This window comes from Lagopus muta, chromosome 2 (assembly GCF_023343835.1).
Source record: "Lagopus muta isolate bLagMut1 chromosome 2, bLagMut1 primary, whole genome shotgun sequence".
NCBI classification, from domain to species: domain Eukaryota; kingdom Metazoa; phylum Chordata; class Aves; order Galliformes; family Phasianidae; genus Lagopus; species Lagopus muta.
In genome coordinates, this window is record NC_064434.1 from 48012121 (window position 1) to 48029183 (window position 17063).

At 38.3% G+C, this 17063-nt stretch overlaps 1 long non-coding RNA gene across 2 annotated transcripts; it reads right to left on the minus strand.

Moving 5' to 3' along the window:
• Window positions 1-5886: 5886 nt before the first annotated feature.
• On the minus strand, window positions 5887-14475 carry LOC125689149 (uncharacterized). Of its 2 annotated transcripts, none has more exons than XR_007375079.1 (3): window positions 14396-14475; window positions 13958-14031; window positions 5887-6763 (listed from the first exon to the last, which is right to left on the minus strand). It is a non-coding gene; the product is annotated as an uncharacterized LOC125689149 (long non-coding RNA). The 2 variants fall into 2 exon arrangements; XR_007375080.1 differs by lacking the exon at window positions 5887-6763 and adding an exon at window positions 11462-11693.
• Between the last annotated feature and the right edge of the window lie 2588 nt (window positions 14476-17063).

Below are 17063 nucleotides of genomic sequence, written 5' to 3' on the forward strand. Positions count from 1 at the left end.
CTTATCTGCATTATGGTATGAACCATCCTTGTTGACAGTCTCTGAATCATTCTCCAATTCTGCCACATACTATTTGAGGTGGTGATACTAAGGATGCACACACAACTGTTCAGATGGAAATTAATAATTGATTTTTAAATTATATCATACATTCTGAGTGTTACAATTGGGGAATGAAGGCTTTTTTGTAGATGCAATTAAAATGTCCAAATTACACACTAGACTGTGCTATCCAGTTGTTCTAAAGAATGTCTTTTCTTGCTAAAGGGAACATTCATTGATTTATGTTTGGTAATACTGAGACTTCAAAAATTCACTGCTTATAGAGCTTAACAGTTTACTCAAACTAATAAAGCACACAGAGAAGAAAAACAGTAATTAGTCATATATTTGGTATTCAGATGCTTAAAGAGACAATGGGCAAATGCATGCCTGCAAATTACAAGAGTTATTAGACTCTGAAAAACTTTCTGCAAACTCTGGGGAGTACCTAGCAACATTTACAACTTTTACAATTTGTATTGAAAACCTGAGGAACTGAAATACAGAACTTCCATAATTACAGAGCTGTATATTTTCCTATCTACCTAAATTAATCCTAAGTTCATCTATATTCTGAAGTCCCTGAAGAGGCTGTAGACAGTGTGCACTGTGTATTCCATCTCCACACAACTGCCTGATCAGCAGCATATGGCTTCCTTGGGGGCAACTTGAGGGCAGACTCATCAGGTGTGTCTGACACTGTGTTCATCAGTCAGGTGTGTTGAAGTGGCTTTATTCCCACATGCAGCAGGTAGATCTAGCTGTGTGAATTCATGCATACAATTTTGAAGTTTACAGAGCCCCTCTTCAGAGTTACCTTTGGCAACAGGAGAAAAAGTTCCAGCAGAAATTCCTTTGCACCATTAAGTAGAAGGATACCTGTTCACATACATAGGTGTCAAGAAAGCATAGCTCATTGTCATGTCCATAAACATGCGCCCTTTGATTTATTCATATTCCATTAACTGATACCATTCACATCTTTTCTTGCATCTTAGAAAGTATAATGTCTTGAGATACTATGAGTGACTGTATCCTACACAGAGTTCATGGGAATCATATAGGTGGAAAGTACAGAGCACATTAAAATTATTGCTAGAAAAGAAGAGCAATGAAAATTTGCTGGCAAATGTAGGTCACTTATTTGTGCAAGCAAGTTTTACAGTTCACTGCCTAACCTCCTGCCTTTTTACCTGAATAGGATTGTGTAGCAAGAACAAAATAAATATGTGGCACATAGACCGTGTTAATCTTATTTGGATACATTCCTCTAGAATGAAATTGAGATAAAGAGCTAGGTAATAAGAAATGTACTGGACCACTAACACAATTAGACCAGTGTAAGTATACAGGATTAAATAAGTGGTATAAAAGGCCTCAAACTTGCTTAGAACTATTGCAAATATATAGATGTATTATTTGTCAATTTTCATGCAGTCATGTCTTTTAATATTGCATTCTAATGTACAAGCACAAATGGGTCTTTTTTGTCACTATTGTTAAATAGTAGCAAATTAAGTTAATCTTCAAAGGATATTTCTTGCATGTGACAGTAAGGTAATACTTCAGTATCTAATTTTGCTATCAACATCTGCTTCTCTAACTGCTTCAGTCACAGAGATTTTTCCTATGGAGACTCTTAAAAGTATATATTTTCAGGGAACAACTTTCCACAGGTGTATTGCAAAAATAGAGAGGTACCAAAAATTCCACAGGTTAGTGCTGAGTTTGCACTTTATTATGAAAAAATAAATGCCATCGTCTTCAAAATATGCACTGATGAAAGACTATGGCAGTGAAAGTAGGTACAGCTCAACAGTGTGTGAATTGATCTATTCCTTCTGCTGGGTACCTTTTCTTCCCGAAAGCAATGCTCGAGGGCCTCTGATACCTGTTCAGGGAGCATGAAAGACAGCCCAAGAGAAACCTGTTCCTCAGTTGCCTACTAAAATGTGTGGTAGAGTTTGTGCACGAGTTAATGTTCACACCAAAACCTCCCAGCGTGTTCCTGCCTTTCTGAGTGCCATCATCTCAGTTTGTGAGACATTAATTCTGTCAGCCACTGAGCAATGTGACAGGAAGAGATGAGGTCTTGCTGTCCTGGCAGGGAAAGTGTTCTGTGACCTGTGTACCTTGTTAGAGACTGCAGGCCTTGCTGTATTTCTGACTCACTGACTACAGGCAACAACTAGCTGCAGCCTGAAGCATACAATGCTGACAGTTTTAAGTAAGTCAGATTTTTCAGAAAATGTATTTTGTGAGCAACGTGGCTCCCTGGTACTGTAAAACCTCCTTTTAAAAAGTGCCAGCAGATATGTATAAAAAATGCTTGTGGTAAAAATAAATAAATAAATTATATATTTGGTAAGTTAATAATAAATAGGCGTAAAATAGAAAAAGAAGGGGAAAATCCTTCTTCATTATGTATATTTCTGGCTTAAGATAGTGCTGGAAATCACATTTGATACATGGCTTTAAGAGAGTTGTGCATTTTGCTGGAAAAACATTTAAGATACACAAATCTCAAGAGAAAATTTTTTTTTGTATTTATTGTCTTGTATACCTTAAAATACAGCTTTCCCTAACACTGTACTATTTATAAATTCATATTCGTAAGTAATTTCAATATAGTTACTCTGAGAAAAATGATGAAATATGAAAAAATTACATTACATTACAGAAAATTACATCATATGAAATAAAAGTAAAATCCTCAATTGTCTTTTAAGGTGCCAGTCTCACAGGCTGTATTTAGAATGTAAAATAATACTGAAACTACAAACATGACAGTGTCAGAGTTCTTTCTTTCTTTTTTTTTTTTTTTAAGACCTGCATGTTGCCTGGAAAAGGCATTTGCTGCTTTCGTGTCGCACTTCACAGCCATTAATACTTGTGTTATACCCACAAATCTGTGTTGTAACGAAGTTGTCAGAAGGAACTTGCTGTTCTCTTTACAAGGAACTTTTCTCAGAAATCTGTGGTAATTCCAGAAAAAAAAAAAGTAGTTGCAGTATTGCAGTATGAATCTGCATATCTGTAGGTACACTTTGTATATTGAGAATATTTTGCAGTATGAATCTGCATATCTGTAGGTACACTTTGTATATTGAGAATATTTTGTGTGACAAACGTGACATCTGCATGTGCCGTGAAACCTTTCCTTAGATCAGCTCTAAAGCTGGGACTATTCAATTGTCCTATAGTCTGTAAACAAGATGACTGAGGGTCAAAAACTAAAGACACAAAAACTGACTCAATAAGAGAGGGTTTTAATGGTGATTCAGGTATAAATTTTGAAGCATAATTATTTCCTCTGTGGTTAAGTTAGTTAGAGTTCACACTAATAGCTTAGGCTACTGGTCAGGGCAGTAGAAACCTAGATGTATGTTCCTTTCTGACATTGCTGCTGTTGGAACAGCATCCCCTGGAACAGAGACACTGCAGATACCTGAGGATTTACATCCCCATACAATATTTGTCAGGGAACATTTGTCAGAGCCTGAAGAGGTTACAGCTGCATAGGGCAGGGTGGAAAATTTTGAAAAACCAAGTACTGATGAGGAAAGAGGACAGAAATCTTTATCTGCCCAGGGCAGCCAAAAACCTTGCATCAACTCTGCTCTGTTTTAATACAGATTTTATTCATGTTTTGTTTAGCTTTCCCAGGGAATATTGTGACGTACATTTGTGTTGCATTATTCTTTGTGTTACTATTGGCTCACCTAATTCATTTTGGGGAAAGGCATTCTTAGCAGAAAACATTTTACTTTTCAAAATGCGAAGCGCATTAACCTAATAAAATACCCTCTGGAGGAGTCTTGAACCAAAAAGCCACATTGTTTCATGCACTGGCCCCTAGCAGTTCCAAGGTAGTGTTTAGAAAAGGTCATTGCTGCTAAAGTACATACCAGAGGAAGTGAAGGAAAAATATTATAAACAAATAAATGCGTTAAAATTATTTGCTTTCAAAGCAGACTATGGGAAAGCTACATATCTGAAGATTTGTCAGCATTCACTGTGGCATTAAGGGTCATGGTTTGTGACGGGACTTAGCAGGTCAGGTTAACAGTTTGAAGCCTGAATGAAGCTATGGCTCTGTAATTTACTGTGAAGGTTCGACAAAAGATATATATGAGTTTTCTTTCCTCAAAGAGCTGCGTATGTTTGTCTGTAACTTGCTGAGCCATAAAGGCTATAATACAAAATAGTGCAAGTTCAGTGCAGAGATGATAATGTGAAATATCAAGAAGCTGTAGTCACACAGTACCACCTAATGAGTAAAAACAGACTTTTGTCACTGTGCTGCAGTTCAGCCAGTTTGTACTAGCCTCAGAGTTGTTATTCAAGATACAAATCAGGTTGTGTCTGGAACATACTGTGTCAAAGAGTGATGAGTGAAGATTAGGTTACCTCCAAAAATGCCAGTGAAACTTCAGAGCTTTATATTTCTCATTACAAAGTCATTAGAAGTCTTACTTAAAGCAGTCTTTCTGCTTCAGTTTTGGAGTAAGCTCTTCTCTTTCCTCGAGGAGCTTGTAAAGAAGCAATATTGCTAACTTTCCATAATCAGATATAAACTGTCTTCCTGATATTTTCTTGTCATGTCTCAGAGAGAGGTAGCCGCTCTCTAAGGAGCCAAAGCTGACCCCAGTGCACTCTCTGCTTTCATCACCAGGCACCATCTCACAGGATCAGACCATGGTGGGGGGAGCTGGGAGCTGTAGCAGGTCCACTGGTAGGTCCTGACAAGAGAAGTGATGAACTATTGACAGGGTTCATCCGGGGTCTTCTGGCAAGAGCTAAAGGAGAAGAGGCAGCATGCAGGACCAGAGATCCACAAAGTGGGTCCAAAATTCATCTCAGGGGCAGGGCCAGAGGGAGGACTGGAAACAACTTACAACATGTGACCATAGGTAGCTGGTCTATGCAGGAGACCAGCTACACTCAGTGTAGGTCCACATGCAGCCAGGAGGCAGAGCCAGAGCTAGAAATGGAAGATTGGCATTACACCAGCATAGCCCAGGCTAAAGAGAAATGAGGCTCCTGTGCCCATGGGCAATGCTGGAGGGAAGCCCCAGATGAAGCTGATAAGGGCCATTTAGGCCTATATAGGGGTGCCCTCAGGGTTCTGACATTTCCAAGAAAAACGTTTTTTAATTACCCTTCCCTTCATTCCTAGTTTAGTACTGACTACGCTTTGTTTAGTACTGCAAACTGGTTGTGCACAGAGCAGTAAGTGATTCTGCTGAGCAAAACTGGGTGATAAAAATAAAAAAAGAGCCTTGAAATCCCTTCCTCAAGAGGAGGACGTGTTAAGACAAGATCTGCTTGGGTAGTTGCCTACTACTATATTGTTTAACTTCTCTGTTTCAGAAAAGCACAGAAATAAAGAGACAAATGTTTTACCAATGAGACAAACTTGTTCCCTTAGTTCACAGCCATTAAACAATTTCAGACTACCTGGAAATACAGTATGGAAAATACCATTTAGGCTGCACTCTGGGTAAAACTTTTAATTGTTCTTCAAGATCACTTTTTTCACTAATGTACCACTAAGCTACTGGGTTCAGATGTATTTTAAAAACATGCCTACCCCATTCCTTCCCCTCCTGTTTTCAGGGTCCTATGAGTGTCAATTGAAGAACACCTCCAATTTAGTGATTTCATTATAGCTCTATCCTTTGGTAGAGTTCATGCACTATGCCACACCAGCTGTTTCTTCTGTGAAAACACAAGTGGATTACTTTTAATTTCCACACTTCTTTCACTGAGCCACTACTTACATTTGGCTTTTGTCAGCATACAGGTGTTGAGGCTAGACTCCTCTCTGGAAAATTTGCTGTCTCTATTCTGACTGATAACTGTAGAAGTAAACGTCCTCAGTGAGTGTCCCCTATTTTGAATTAAATTGTGAGACAAGGACATGTAAGTGTCCTGTGTTACCAGACTTCCATCCCCCTGCTGCTAATTGCAGAACTACAGGGACTGCTAGAGGGTTTGACAGTGGACAGGGGCTATCTGCAGCCTCTACTCACTGTCATTTTTTCAGGGACTCTGTGCAAGTGATTGGCACGTTCACTTGGAGAGCTGTCATCTCTCATAATCCACTGGTGCAGATATCTCAAGAATAGCTACCTCTGAAACATCTACCCTGCATTTTTTTGTGAGCGATGTCACCCTCTAATTTAAGAAATGTGTTTCCAGCTATTTTAATAGCACTCTTTTATTTCTAACATGATAAAGCAGACTCTTTTATATTTCTGTATGGATTGAATGTTACCTGGGCGAGATTGCAAATATGTTTGAGGCTTTGCTGCCATCTGCAGTTGAAATCTAATATTAATCCCAGTTTACTAGTGAGCCCTGCTCCCCTGTGTCTTGAGACCTTCATATCTCAGATGAGCAACAAGACAAGTATTAATGAATGTCATTGCATCCTGAACTACCGAGTGCTTGTTCTAGCAGAAGGGAGGGTAAAAGGTTACATAATGTTATATAACTTCTTCTGTCTATACAGTACACCTCGATGATCTCTTCAGATGTCTTTTTGGACGAATTATTCTCCTTCTAGTGTGTAAGGATCCATAATACAAACTCCCATTTAAACTTTGATCCTCTAATGTTTCAGAAGCTTTCCAGTTGTAACGCAGAGCTTTAGTAGGTAGGGATTGAAAGCTGTACATCTCCATTTTCTAAACTGGATCATCTATTTGTTTCATCCCTAAAACAAAATAAGAGGAAAGTCAGTGATGTAACACAGGTATTCCAATACTACTGCACTGAGTTTTCTCATTGAGATATGCAATGTGTCCTAGTACACAACAGCAAAGCTTTCATGCTGGCATAGAGCAGAATAAGAAAAGATTTCTCTAAGTAAACTTAATAAGATTTACCTCTTCAGTACTGTAATCATTCTAGCCACCAGAATATTTAGAAAAATATAGGTGCATCAAAGGACATTTGGGATAATTAAAAAAAAAAGAGCTAAATATTTGTCTATATTTTTACCATTGTGCGGATAAGGTAAACAAAAAAATAAAAGAGAAATTCATATTGTAGTTCTTCATACTTCCTGCAAATAAATGTAGAAATAAGTAAATATGTAAAAGAATGAGAAGAATACAAGGGAAGTGAGCGGATATAGTTAAGTTGGTATCATTAACATATTCTAGGCATAGTATATGAGAGAGGTCCTGAAAGTAATGTCTCCAGTTATATTAAATTGGCCTATGACATAAGAGGCAGAGGTTGGTGGTATGGCAGTAGAGGTTGAATCTTCCCATCAATATTCTTTTAAATTTTGTTACCACGCAACACATGGCAGCAAAAGGACCATCTGACAAAACAGTATTTGACATGGAAGAGTGTATGAAGCAGAGGTATGTAATTCAGCTCCTCTATGAGGATAAGATTGCACTCACTGACATTCATCAGTGCTTGCTGAATGATCATGGAGACCTAACAATGGATGTGAACACACTGAGTTGAATGGTGCTTTTCACCAGTGGCAATGGTGACATGAAAGGCAAACCACATTCTGAACAACCATACACAGACATCACATCACGAAATGAAGAATATCTTGATCAGCTCATCCATGTGATTTAGTGGACTGTGTCCAGAGAGCTCTGTACAGAACTGAATATCAACTTCAATGCATTGGAAACCATGGTGTCAATTTTGGAATTTCACAGAGCTTGTGACAGGTGGGTCCCACAACTGCTCACATGCGAACAGAACATGTCTGAGTTTGTCAGGACATATTGAACAAATATGTTGCTGAAGATGACAGCTTCCTGGATTGTATCATTACTGGTGACAAGATTTTGTGTCGCCACTATGAGCTAGAGTCAAAATGGCAGTCCATGGAATAACAACATGCGAATTTCCCACAGAAGAAAAAGTTGAAGATGCAGTCCTCTGTGGATAAAGTATGTAAGAAATTATTCTTTTACATCATTGTCTCAAAGCTTTCTGGGGACACAGATGAACAAGTCCAAGGCAAGGATTAAGAAATCTTTTGTCTGGAGAACACTTATAGACAAGTCCTGGACAAGGGTTGTGAACTGAGAGACACAGATGGATAAGGCCAGGGGCGATGAGGGAGATAAGCTGCAGCTTAATGGCTATGAAGCAGTCTTTTGAGTAGGCTTATCTTGAGGAAGACGGCCATCTCAGGAGGTGCTGCACATGACTCTTACCCAAGCACCCAAGAATGCCGCGTTGGCAGAAGGAGGATAAAAGAGGAACCGAAAACCATGAGGTTTAGTTTTTCCAGCAACAGATTCCTCATGAAGAAGAAAAGGTTTCTGACATGAGAAGCCTCATGGTCTGCCTTCTTCCCTCCTGGACTTGCTGTGCGCTCTACCATGATGCTGAAGAAGATCAAAGGCATCTGCCATCAGATTCCTCACAATGGAATTCCTGCATTCCTGAACAGACCCTCCTGGGCCTGCTACCTGAGTCCTGCTGCTTCCTCCCGGATTGGCTCTGCAGCCTCTTCCTACTGCCTGCTTGCTGCCCGAGGCCGGACACGCTGCTGCGTCCCCACTCCACTCTTTGCCTCAGCCCTTCAAAATGTCATGCAATAGGACTGCTGTTGGATCCTGGTGGTGACTATCCCCACTTTACGCGATTCTTGCCTCTTTCCTATCTTTTCTATTTCCCTCCTTCCCTTCCCAGTCTCCCTGATTAGGATTCATAATAAACTGGTTGGATCAACATTTGAACCACTGTTTCTTAATCTCACACGCCAGGTATACAGATATTAAAAAGAGCCTCCTCTCCCTCCTATAAATTGGAGCAAGACAAAGTGACACACTCTTTTTTGGGGATAGGAAATACAAGATCCTTTTAGATTTCCTGCAACCTAGAAAGCCTTTGATTGTTACATCATAACATTGAGTAAACTGAAGCCTCCAACTTCCAGAGTCAGGCCAGAGAGGAGGACAACTTTTCTCCTGCAACACAAGCCCCATACCGTTATGAAGACAGTGAAGCACATTGCCAGTCTTGACTGCACTGTCTTAACACATCCTCCATATAATCTGGTTTTGGTATGTTCTGACTTTCATTTGTGTGGATCAAGAAGAAACGGACTCTGTTGGCAATATTTTCCCAGCAGTTACAACATCACAACAGCTGTGAAACAGTGGGTCATCACCTCAGGTGGTGCAGATTTTTACACAGAATTTTATTGCTGGTGAAAGTGCTCAGCCTTTGGTGGTGACTATGTTGAAAAACAGTGTTTTATAGCTGAGATTTTGTAGTAGTGTATTTGTGTTATTGTGATCTTTGTATCTCTTTTAGTTTCCATGGAAATAAACAGGAGGAATTACTTCTAGAGCAACCTATATAGTTACATATTTCTTCTCAAATAAACGCAGTTGAACAGTTTCAGGTACTTTGATAAAATAGATCTGACCATCTGCATAAAACAGCAAAATATTAATTTCTACTAGATTTGAAGACTCTCATGCTCCCAAAAAGGAATTACATCCCATTACACAGGTATTGGCTCTAGCTTCTCTAACACAGCACAGTTACAACTCAAAATCTCTGTACTTGGGAAGATCTGCTATACAAATCTTTGAATTTCAGATCTTTGCAAACCATAGCAAAATGAACAAATATTGGAAGTCCGATCCTTCTAGACTGTAAATCATCATTTTTCTTCTGAAGCAAATGGAGCAACAGCACTGATTTGCAGAAATAGAGGATCCAGCCCTGGATTTTAAGTATTTCATGAGCTCTTCACTCAAACTGAGAACCATACGTGATGACTGAAATAACAGTTCTCTTACTGCATACTATAATTTGTGCTCTTTAGCCCAGTTAGAGTACTTAAAGAATCAACAAGTATAATAAAAGTACAATTTAATAGTGATAGAATTTAATAGTGATCAGATTAAGTGTATTAAATTACTACAGAGTAATCATTGAGTGAACTACCAGCTTCTTTTTGCAGTCACAGAAAATCAGTGTCTTAATTTCTGACAAATGGTGATTGTTTCTTATGCATATAGTGCACAGATTAAATGAGAGCAACTGAATTTTGACAGTTTGTGTTTTTCCAAAGGATGCTTAACACAGCAATCTTGAAGTTCACATAACAAGAAATGGTTTCCATGCTGAGTTCAAGGTCAGAAACTGTATCCATTATCAATCCAGTTTCAGTGAACGGTCTGTATGGTCTAGAATTTGTCAGAAGGCATGCCAGGGAATCTGGGAATATTTCTATTCATTAGGAAGCTGGATATAATTGTGTTAATATTTATTTTCTCCCTGCACTGTTCATGGGAAGACTGTATAGTCCTTCAATGTACAGAACTATCTGTTCTTCAGCATCAGTGAATCATGCAGATCTCTTTTTAGCTATGCTGTGAGACCTTGAGTAAGTCGCTTACTTTTATTATAGTATTAAATATTAGGTCTTCACACTAAGGTCAATAATACCTGGCTGACAATTGTATTATGAGGCTTAATTGATTAAAATGTTCTGAAACTTTTGACTTCAAGTCATTTAAAAGCTCTTATGTATTACGTGATTTGACTAATGATTAGTACATTCATGATTAGTACATTCAGAATTCATAAAAATTAGCTATAAAGTTATCTTCTATAAAATTATGCTAGTACATTTTTTTATTATAATGCATTCAAATTTTATCTTGAAAGATGATAGAGCAAACCATTTTCTCCAGATTACTTTAGTAAACAGTATAGCCAAAAGATATTCTCACATAAACTTAAATTTACTTATTTCCTAAATTCTTAGTATATTTAATAATATCCTGAACAGCCTATCAATAGATAAAAGACTACATGGAAGTACATTATGTTCTGTGTAACAATTCTTAGTGAGCACAGCAAACCTTATTTTGAATTACAAATTTTCTGTGATCAGAAAGTATTAATTTGTGACTTAGTTTAATTTCTTACATCTACCATAGACCTAGGCATAGGTAATTTGAAAATTCAGCTTCATTTAGATCCGAGGTTTTGGTCATGTTTTTAATTTTTCTTTGGAGCAATATTTTTTCCTGAAGGAAAAACTTTTCTCTCATATAGAAAAAAATACTCAGAGGAATCCTTCTGACCAAGAAAATAACATCAACTAACAAGTCATCAAGCTAAAATGCATTAGAGTGTGCTGTGGGCTGGAGTGCTAGAGGGAAAGGTGCAAGAGTAGACCAAAACTAAAGCCTCCCAGAATATGTCTGCCACCACTTACATCTTAGGATAGAGAGTCTATGTTGCCACAGGATTTGCTTTTCAAGGCCCAGGGTAGTACTTCGGGCTGTGGGACACAAGACATGTCTCCAGCCATCTGGTGGTTGCTTCCGCCATCGTAAGCACATGGCATACACATGATGAGTTTGTATGAGTGTGATATAATCCACCTTCCAGGCTTCCCTGTAACTATATTTCAGTCATTGCCCTCCACACCAAACTCCAGGGTTAGCAGAATTCAGTATTGCCAGTTGAAATCATTTATCTTTGCAAGAGAAAGGTGACAGGACTTTTCCAAAACTGACACTGATTTTATACTTGTTCCTCCTCCTGGAGTCTGAGGCTGGCCTAGATGCATGCTCTCCCTGAGCTTCTGCTTCATTCCATTTGCTTTCCTTTCAGGAAGCTGTCAATAAAGACTGCCAGAGAAATCAAAAACTCTCCTTTACTTACGATTGACAATGGTTGTACATGAGAAGAGAAATAAGGAATAAAAGATTAGGTCATTTGAGAAGGATAGGTTGCTTTCCACCACTAAACTCTGTAAGTACATGAAAGTGAAAAGGAGGGAGGAGAGGAAGAAAGTAAAAATCCTGAAGTGTCATCTAACTTGCAGATTAGAAAGGAGAAATAGTGGCAATTATGGTAAAAATGATAACAGTAACATGCTGTGTGGTGTTGTCTTTGCAGGATCATGCTCTACAAAATGCCCTTGTTACTCTGCTCCAGTTTCTCCAGTCTCTGAAATCCATCCATTACTTACACATCTCCCTGACAGAAACTCCCTCTGCAATACCTGCACTGTGAAGTGCAGCAACATCTCATTCTGTTATAGCCACCTGCAGCCCTGTGCCACCAGCAGTTCCTTGCCACCTTGTCAGTTGGCAGAGTTCTCAGCATTGGCCCAGACATTTCCTAGCAGCCCTGCTAGCTTTTAGGGCCTCTGAGAGGTTTGGACTTTAATGTCTGCTCATTTACATTTTCTGCTTCCTGGACTGGGTGTGTGAATGCAGTCAAAAATCTATAGTGAGCCCAGCAGTACACGGCATACCCTGGGTGAAGAAAGAGCTCTCCTGGTTTCTCTGGATAAAGAATTCACTCAATTGTAGCATGATGTTGGGTTTCACTGTAATGTAATTCCATTTTAGGAGCTCTGTTATGAATAAACTAATAACCTTGCAGCTGCCATTGTGAGTCTCCCTATTTTTGATTATAGCTCAGGGCTAATTGCAGAGGGTAAATGGGGCAGAGCCAGAAGAGGGAAAAGCTTTAAAAGCTGAACAGCTGGCAGTTACTGAGGCAATAAAGCAATAGAAGGAAGTAAATAAGGATGTCTAGAGGAAACTCATTCTTGCTGAAGATTTCAGCAAGATAGGTTTTCTAGAGGGTATATTTATCTGTATGGTTATCACTTGGTTTTATGGAAATTTGCACACTTGAGAGCTGTGCATTGACACAAAAATGGAGACATGGCAACTGAAGGTATTTGGATGTATTTTACATTTGACAATAGTTCCAGAACCTGCTGGATATAAAGAAGGATCAGAGATAAACTATGTGAGAGTAATGAAACCTAAACCGTGAAGAGCTAACTAACTGAGAGTTGGCCAAGCATTGCTCTACCTGACCCACTTTGAAAGAAAAGTAAATAAGGAAAATAAGGGATTATTGAATCAAAGAATTATTTGGGTCAGAAGGGACCTTGAAAACCATCTGGTTCCAGTCCCTGTGATACGGGTAGGAACTCTTTCTACTAGACCAGTTTGCTCACAGCACCATCCAGCCTGGACTTGAACACTTCCAGGGTTGAGACATCCACAGCAACAACCCTGAACAACCCATTTCTGTGCTTCAGCACCCTCATAGTAAATAATGCCTTCATAATATCCAAATTAACTTTTAATTTACACGGTTGTTCTAACCCTGACAAGGAGTTTCTCCTCATCCTTCTTAAGAGTCTCTTCTCCTTTAAGTACTGAAAGACCACAATAAGCTCTCTTCAGAGCCTTCTCTTCTCCAGGCCAAACAACTCCAATTCTTTCAGCCTGCCTCTGTAGGGTAATTTCCCTAGCCCTCTGATAATCACTGTGACCTCACATGGACATGATCCAAGATGCACATTCTTACACTGAGAGCCCCAGAGCTGAACACAGTGCAGCAAATGTTCATGAGAATAGAGCAGAGGGGAACAATCATCTCCCTCACCCAGATGTCATGCTTCTTTTGATGCAGCCATTTAAATAGAATAGAACCCATTTAAATGAGGCTGAAATCAAAGCTTCTGATGAAAACCTTTGGAAACGTAAGCTTATCTGCTGAACTTGATTTAAGAAACTTAGATGCAATCCTAAGATAATGAAAAATAGCACATATGCTACTAAACATAGTAATGTGATCCAGATAGCTACAGACCTGTTTAACTGTCAAAATATGTAAGCCCTCATAACCAATCAGGATTTGAAAGAGTGGAGAGCTTATTTTCTTGAAATAATTTAATTTGTTTAGTTTAAGTATAAGATTGGAAAGAAAATTGTTCAGCTACTAAAGTACATTAAGGTAGTAAACATAGGGATAGAGGATATGTTTAAGTTACAGGATATGATGATAGCTCAAGAACAACTTAGTATAAAGTTAGTAAATGCTGAAAGAACAATCACAGCATTAAAATTCTGTGATAGCTCACCAGAAGGATTAATGGGACTTAGAAGCTGTATAGGATTTGGCTGGTACTCGATCAGCTGCCAAAATAACTTGCGCCTATGGAGACAGCAGAGGTCAAAAATTGATGACTTCGAAACATAAGACTGAGAGGGACATTACATTTCTAGGAATATAAAGAGAATAGTTTTCTTAATAAAAAAAAAAAAAAAAGACAAAGCCTACATAAATCACTCTCATTCTTAAAGCACAAACAAAAACCCCCACGTTAATATTAAAGGTATATTATTTCTCCAAGGGAGCTTGGACATCTTACGACACCAAAGGAGGTAAAAAGTATTTATTATCAGGAAAGTGTAGACTCAGGAAATTTCTGAATCAGAGTCTGCACAACTGCATGGCCTTCTACTCTGAGGATTTGCATGGTAAATGGTTATATTGTCTTGGCCTAAGGGAAAGATACCTTCAGGTGAAAAATTGCTCAGGTTGCTGGTTTTGACAGAAGACAGACTCTCTGCAGGAATCCTTTTATCTGAAGGACAGACTGAATCCAAAATAGATGCAGTTTTAATAGTTGAATCATCCATGTCCACTTAAAGCCATTACTAAGATCACATCCTACTAATGAGGCAGTGAGGTCTTTTGTGTGCTTCCTCATATGATGGAAAGAAATGAACATTTGGTTCACTCTTGCACCTCCTGCAACACCTGACTACAAAGTTGCAGCTTTAGGATTCTCATTTGAGTACATTCCCATGCATCTTAGAATTTAGTGGGTTTCTAGTAAAACAACAAACAAGTCAGCATTTGACTTGTTTTCATTAAGTCTGTGGACCTATCAGAAATTATTCTAAATATTTGCAGCAATGAAAGTTTCCCTAAACTTCACCAAAATGCTCTGTAGTACTCATGATCTTATATATATATAGTTGAAGGAAAATCTCAGCTCTGCTTCTGAACTCAGAAAGAACTCATATCTTTATATAAAACAAACTAAACATGTATCTCAGCTGACAAAGAAATAAGTATGAAATAAGTACGCTGTTTTAAAGGCTGCAGTCTCATGAGCAGAAACCAAAACTCTTGTTTTATGGAAGGCAAATAATAATTTACCAAATTAAATAATTATAAATAAAATAATAATGTACAAAAGCTCTGCCTAGGAGTTTGCAGCTACTGCTGTGAAATCCTCCCCCCCTTTTTTTTTTTAATACTTCATATGTTTTATTTGGAACCATTTTTAAAAGAAGCACAGAAAATAAACATGTGCAAAGCATTAATTCGGCAACAACGTTTGAAGTATCATCTGAATAAAACACTGTAGTACCAAACTTTGGTAAGGGCTGTGGTAATGTATTTAACAGGATTAAATAATATTTTTTTCCTTTCCAAATAAATTATAAATGTCACAGTTCCGCACAGATGAAAAGATTGAATTAATTAGCCTGTCACCTGAGAGCTTTCGCCCTTTCTACAAGGGAATGAAGTGATTTGAAAGAGTGCTGGAAAGGGCCCTCGTTCCACTTGACCTTTCCAGAGATGTGGCAGACAGATCGATGGGGAAGTAACTGCAACAGGCTGACACCTTGTAGAGAAGGTATGCTTCAGGAATCAAGAGTACCTAAATAAGTTATAAAAACACAGAGATCTACTGCCTTGTTTTATGAAGAGGTCTTCTGTTATCTTGGTTAATGCTGAGTTAACTTCCAATCACTTCGCTGATTTTTTTTTCCTCCCTATTTATTTGGTTGTATTTAATTATCTGCATCATTGCTAGAATAAAATTCTTTGATCTGAAGCATCAGTGGTGCAAATTGTAGTTGGGATTGTAGTAAGAATAGTAAGATCTTGTAAGAATTGAGGTCTACTAGCTCTTCCAATCAGGGTAGTTTGGTGCTGCTATGAAGTCCAGGCTCTCTATAGGATAATGATAGAGCAGTTTTTTCCAGTAAGCTTTGATCCATTGTTTCCTTGTTGACAGAGAAATATAGAAGAATACAGAGAAGGCAAGCTGTTGCAGTCACCAGCTTGTGTGCTGGATCTCTATTTAGAAGATGAATTCCATTGACTAAATCCTGCTTTGGGTGGTGAGGGAAGAATTTGAGAACCTTCCGTCTACCCATTTTCCATCAACCAAATGTATGTATGTCTGTAATCTTTTGCTTATAACCAGTAAGCTCTGGATAGTTCACTAACAAAGAAAAGCAGCATTTATTGCTGTATGGGCAAGCTAAGTAGCAATGTTGATGTTAGCAGCCAATCCAGGTATATTTCTCCTAATCACTCTCAAAACAGACATAAATGCCACAAATTACTCAATAAGGAACCTATTAGATGTTTCTTGGATTGTTGTGCAATAGTAGAAATAAGTAAACTGTGACCACTTTGCTAAAATATAGTTTTCCAAAAGCTGAGAAGCATGTACTTGCATACCCCATTGTGGGTACTGTTAAATCACTCAGTGCTGCTTTGGAGCTAAGTGGCAGTACAAACATGATTTACATATCTATGTCTATAACTGCAAATAAAATGATGCCTGGAACTTGAATACACTGACACTTTTTTTTTTTTTAGCGTAGTCCATGGTTCCTTAGGTAGATCAAAACGTGCTCTTCTAACATAAACCAAGGCTGATCACAATATGGAGTCTGAATGCGGCACAACTATTCTGCAGGGAAAGAGCTTTAGTGATATGGATGTAGATTTTCAATAGCAATTGCTAGAAGGGTCAGAGAAAAACCTCTAGAACTGTTCAGTTTTTTTTTTGTTTTTTTTTTTGTCTATGTGTGTTGGGTTAGCCAACATCTCTGGTCACAATAGAAAACCCAAGACAGGCTGAAGCTGACTGCAATAACTCAGCTGTTTCCTAATGCGTATAATAGCAAGGTCAGTTGTCTGTAAGATGATGCTTAGTCTCCAGGCCTTGCTTTGATGATTTTTCAGTCCTAAAATTAAATGTTTGGTGAAGATTAATAGAATGAATTCTGCCTCTGTACAAACTACAAATGTATCTCAGAGCTAATGCTGAGCCATGTGCTTTTGTACTCCTTTGTCTAAATTCATCTTAATTTCCTTTTATTAAACATTCATATAACTTAAACAAGGAATAATAGGCTGTGAATTTACACCCA